Source organism: Rattus norvegicus, chromosome 20, assembly GCF_021556685.1.
Source record: "Rattus norvegicus strain SHRSP/BbbUtx chromosome 20, alternate assembly SHRSP_T2T, whole genome shotgun sequence".
Lineage (NCBI taxonomy): Eukaryota > Metazoa > Chordata > Mammalia > Rodentia > Muridae > Rattus > Rattus norvegicus.
The window spans coordinates 18,482,320-18,488,508 of NC_141553.1; positions in this window are offsets into that span (position 1 = coordinate 18,482,320).

Sequence of the window (6,189 nt, forward strand, 5' to 3'; positions counted from 1 at the left end):
ATGAGGGAACAGCAAAGAGAATCCTGCATCTCACAGTAAATATGCTTCTATTGATGACTAAATTACTCTGCAACAAATGAACAGATTAGAAAGGTATACATGTATGTGTTCGTGTGTATATATATGTATATATACATGCATACATATATATATACACAATACATATACACATATACATATATACACAATACATATATACACATACATGTATATACATTTATCACACACATATATGTACATATATACACATACATATATATACATATATCACACACATATATACGTACATATATACACATACATATATACACATACATATATACATAATACATACATATATACACACACACATATACGTATATAGTTATGTAGGCATGCATCTCTCCTATGGACTATGATATTGTCATTTGCAACAAAACAGATGTAACTGGAATCAAAAGTGACACAAGCTAGAAAGGAAGGTACCATGTGTTTTCTCTATGTGTGGAAACAGAAAAAGTCCACCCGAAAAGAATAGTGATTACCAAGGAAAGGCAACATGGGAGGAAATGCGTCTGGACTTGGCCAGAGCACACAGTCTGCATGACGAAATGACACATGAACTCTCTTGCTATGTACAACGAATGTGTGTTCATGAAGATTTCCAACCTGCTTTTGTCAAACCTCTGTGTGTGGTACCACATAATGGATGCCCGTTGAGTCACCATAATGGCACCCTCTGTGGAGAACTGGTCATCTTTGGGTTCCGTGATGCATCTATAAAGCGTGCATCACAACGTTAGTGCTTAGTGGGAGGAAGCTGTGATCATAAGGGTCTATCCAGTTGGTTTTCGCACACTCTGGGGACTTCCCGATGCGGATATTCCAGGCATTTGGATCTGCAACTCAGGGCCAGGATTGTTCTCGGCAAGGATGGTACTGAATTTGGTATCCACTTACAGTCCTTGCAAGACTGCTTCTGTAACCAACCATTGCCACCTGCACCTGTGTTTTAACACATATCATGTCGGCTCCAGCCAGAACGGAAGTTCAGCGTCGTGTAGGAACTCACAGTAGACACACAGCAAAGATGTCTAGAATCAAACAGAAGGAGCTGCATGGGTTCAAGCCACCCTGGATCTGGCTGAAGTTACCAGACAAATTAAATGGCTACTGACTGACTAAGGTGGTGTAATGTCCCTCCCCGGCCCACCAGAGAGATGTCACATTGATACTAAGCGGGGGGCTCTGTGGCCACTCTAGTGACAAGGCTAGATGACCTATCATACATAGAATAGACTTTCTTATACTATCCTGCTGCATGAACTCTGTTTCTATAGGATGGTTTTAATCTCCTGGGAGGAATATCTCCACCTGCTCAAGATGTTTCCTGTCTCCTCCTCCTTTGTACATTCAAGGTTGTTAGGGAAACAACCCCACCCAGCCTTGAGATCTGTCTCCTGAGCACATCTGGTGGTGGTAATAAGTACTCGTTATGTTTTTCATTGTTTCTCTGCCCTTGCTTTGAACTTGGAGCAAAAAGTACTACATTATGCCAGTAAAGTCACTTTTGTGCAGGGTGACATTGAGTCCTCTAGTGCTGTGGAATCCCAAGTTTGACCACAGTTCCTTGGCACCCAGGCAACTGGTAGTTTGCAATGGATGGGTTTGCCTCAGCCTTGGGAACTCTTAAGTTAAAAGTTCAGAATCAGCCTTTGGGCATCTGTGGCCCTTGCTGGACCTCTTACTCAAAGGGAGATTATCAGGGTTCTATGGGAGAGCGCCTCAGGAATGCACAGAAAGCTAGTTTCACAATATAGTCTCAACTATGGATATAGTGATGCAAACATAAACAACATCACCTTCTACCAAACAGATTGAACATGTCCCATCCTCCAAGCAGCTGCTTGTGGTGTTCCTCCATCCCAGAATACTCTCTCTGACACTACCAGCTAACGAACATGTTCCTCTCTACACTCTCTTGGATGATTGGGGTGGGAGGGTCCCATTCTTCTTTTGAATTCCTGTTGCCACATTTAACTCTAGCATAGCAGTTCTCAACCTTCCTAACACTGAGACTTTTAAAATACAGTTCCCCATGTTGTGGTAACCTCCAACGGCAAGATTATGGATGGAGATTTTTTTGTTTTGTTTTGTTTTGTTTTTTTTGCTACTACATAACTGTATTTTTGCTACTGTTACAAACTGTAATGTAAACATCTGTGTTTTCTTAGGCGACCCCTGTGAAAGGGTCGTTAGCTCTCCAAAGGGGTCATGACCCACAGGTTCAGAACCACTGCTCTAGCACGCGGCTGATCATTTTTTGCCTTACACTATTTACTCCTTATTTCTAGCCTTCTGTTGGTGCCTCTAAGATGGCTTATGATGAGGTAATGGCTATGTGTTTGGCCAACGTGAGCTGAGTCCAAGGTCTTGATTGACACTGAAGCAGGGGGAGAATTAGAAGTGACCAACCTTCCTCATTTCCTGCACTTGCGTTTTAATAAACGTCACCGCCTATCTGGCTGTAGTGACGGGGTCCCGGAGGTGACTAAACGGAGTCAAGGAGTGGAAAGATGAGCGACGTGAAATCCAATTAATTTTTCCCCTCCAGATACAGAATGTGTTACATTTGAAATTGGCTTTAAAAAAAAAAAAAGACGTGCTCCGCTCCTCTGCAGTTCGGTGTCACCTCGCAGCCTGACCCGTCTGCTGCAATTGCTCCGTGCACATTTGCCCTGATATTTAGTCTGATATGTATGTCAGAGCCCAACTGATGAAAGTGGTTAGACATTAGAAAAAGGCTCAAACTAAAGGGTGGGGTTTAGCTCTGAGAAGAAATATAAGTGGGAGCAATGAGGGGGCTCACTGAAGATCAGCCAGTGTTATGGTTTGTATATGCTTGGCTCAGAGTGGCGCTACTAGAAGGTGTGGCCCTGTTGGAGTAGGCGTGGTCTTGTTGGAGTGGGCGTGGCCATGTTGGAGCAGGTGTGTGACTCTGGGCGTGGGCTTAAAGACCCTCATCTAGTATTCTACTAGCTGCCTTCAGATGAAGATGTAGAACTCTCAGCTAGCTCTTCCTGCCTGGATGCTGCCGTGCTCCTACCTTGATGATAATGGACTGAACCTCTGACCTGTAAGCCAGCCCCAATTAAACACTGTCCTTACAAGAGTTGCCTTGGTTATGGTGTCTGTTCACAGCAGTAAAACCCTAAGACAGCAGAGACAGAGCAGATTGGGATTTAGATCTGTTAGACAACACATTAGCATGGAGGACCCCCACTGGCTGAGAAGCTGGGACCAGAAACTCAGAAGTCTAAACTCTTTCCAGAGCTCTCTCTGAATTCCCCAAATGGCAATCTCCCAGTGGCCTCGTTTTTTCCCATCTGTAAAACTGCGCTAAGAGACACTAGCTACCTCCAGGGTGGTACAGAGTGTGTGACACTCCTTGCTATAACTTCTGTCTGCAAGACTCCTGAGTTTGGTTCTAGATGAGTGATGACTCATCCAGGACAATGTCATTTGTGTCTTTCTATTTTCACGGGTGTCTGTTGTGTGCCTGGCTCCAGTAGGTTCTGTGAATCAATAAATAAAACAGACAACTGAGGGGGAGCAGCATTAGGCTTGGTTCCCACCAGGTCAGCCTTAGGTGTTAAGGCCTTGAGCCAGCAGCCATCTAGCTTGAGATCTTGATTACCTTACAAAATGAGAAAATGATAGAATTCAACTCAAAGGACTGTTGCCAGAGCCATTAACATGAAGGTGTTGTGCTGGTTTGAATACACTTGGCCCAGGGAGTGGTATTATTAGGAGGTGTGGCCTTGTTGGAGTGGGCGTGGCCTTGTTGGAGTGGGCGTGGCCTTGTTGGAGGAAGTGTGTCACTGTGGGGGTGGGCTTTGAGACCCTCCTCCTAGCTGCCAGGAAGACAATCTTTTCCTGTTTGCTTTTGCAAGATGGAGAACTCGTAGCTCCTTCTCCAGTACCATTACCTGCCTGGACACTGCCATGCTTCCTGCTATGATGATAATGGACTGAACCTCAGAACCTGTAAGAATCAATTAAATGTTGTCCCTTGGTCATGGTGTTGCCCTGGTCATGGTATCTTTCACAGCAATGGAAACATAACTAAGAGAGGAATAGAGCAACATCTGGGACATAGGAGGATGTTAGCAGAGTGACCACCTGGGCATAGCCATGAAACAGCAGAACAGCTGACAGGGACAATAATCATATGACAGCTTACAAAAGAAAGTCCTCATCCTGAACAGACTTCTCTCAGGTTTGATGGTCTAGAAGTTCCCAACTTGCCTACTCTTGTCTGGTTCGTGCAACTTCTGTGTACGATGTTCCCGAGTTCCAGGTCTCCACTTGGCAACGCTGGCCCCTCCCACCTCTGCTGCTAGGACTGGGGACCTCTGAGAAGATGCAACCGTGGTTCATGGCACCATTAATTCTGGTAAAAAGTAAGGGAGTGAGGAAGAAGCCCGGTGTAATGGATGTCCTTTCATTTCCCTCTTTGAGATTTCTCAGAAAGGAAGTCATGTGTGTCTGTTTTAGAATAAAGAGTGCTATGAGGGATACTAGAGGGTTGGGATGGGTGATTCCTGTGGCTAGGACTGGAAAGCAAACCAACAAGACCATACCCACTCCAACAAGACCACACCCACTCCAACAAGGCCACACCCACTCCAACAAGGCCACACCCACTCCAACAAGACTACACCCACTCTAACAAGGCCACAACCACTCCAACAAGACTACCCCCACTCCAACAAGGCCAACAAGAGTTTTATTAACTCAACAATGCTCTGATGGAGTCTGGTGGTCTTGAACCAACATCCCTCTTAATGTGGTGTGTCACACACCACAACAAGTTCAAATACGTTGATGTCAACTTGTCTACATTCTAGAGGATGACCTGGGCCTTCCCTGCATTCTCAGAGCAGCTGTACTTTTCTCCTTATTGGGGGAAGCATTCCAACATAAGGCAAGTCACTCTTCCAAGACTAAGGACTAACCCTCATGCCATATCTAAAATCAATCACCACAATATCAAGGGTTCACGCAGTTCTGGCCAGTGACAAGTGTCTGGTGAAGATTTCTGTAGGGAAATTTCCTCTTTGGAAACAACTCAAAGAGAATGAATGTCTTAGGGTTTCGATTGCTGTGGAGGGTTAGGCAAATCTTAGAAAAGATAGCATTTAATTGAGGCTGGCTTACAGTTCAGAAATTCAGCCCATTATCATCATGGCGGGAAGCATTGCGGCATTCAGACAGACATGGCGCAGGAGAGCTAGCTGAGACTTCTACATCTAGATCAGCAGGCAGCAGGAAAGAGTCACTGGGCATGGCTTGAACATTGAAACCTCAAAGCCCACCCCTAGTGACACACTTCCTCCAACAAGGCCATACCTCCTAATAGTACCACTCCTTGGTGACCAAGCATCCAAACCTATGAGTCTATGGGGGCCATTCCTAAACCAAACCAACATAGAGAAGAATGGTCAAACAACAGCAATCGAGGCAGTGGTGGTAGGTCTCAAGAATACACAAGTGGGTCAATGGAACTAAGTGGAGCGCAGATGGCACATAAAGATGGTCAACTGATTGTTGACAAAGGGCACGGGCAATGCACTGGAGCAAGGATGGTCTTTGCACAAATGCTGATTGGGTAGCAGGGCATGTATTCATAGCCTAATACCTAGACATAGACCTTATACCTCTCAACTCAAAAAGGACAACTCAAAATGGGTCATAGGCCTAAATATTAAAATGCAAAACTGTGGAAAGAGAAGGTAACACAGGAGACTGCATAATTAGTGATGTTTTAGACACAGCATGCAATTGTGTAGATGAACGGTAGGTGAGAAGCTAAGGAAACAGAACGAACTGACTCTGGGCATGGCCATTTCAGGCGCTTTGAGATGTCAAAGCCACAGCCTGAGGCAAATATTTGCAGAAGGCAGGTGTGGCAAAGGACTGCCAGCCAAAGAAGACTTAAGACTGGTGGTGGTTTAAATATGCTTGACCCACATGGAGTGGTGGTGTTTGGAGGCTGGCCTCGTTAGAGTAGGTATGACCTTGTTGGAGTGGGCATGGCATTGTTGGAGCAGGTGTGGCATTATTAAAGTGGTTGTGGCCTTGTTGGAGTGGGCGTGGCATTGTTGGAGCAGGTGTGGCCTTATTAAAGTGGGTGTGGCCTTGTTGGAG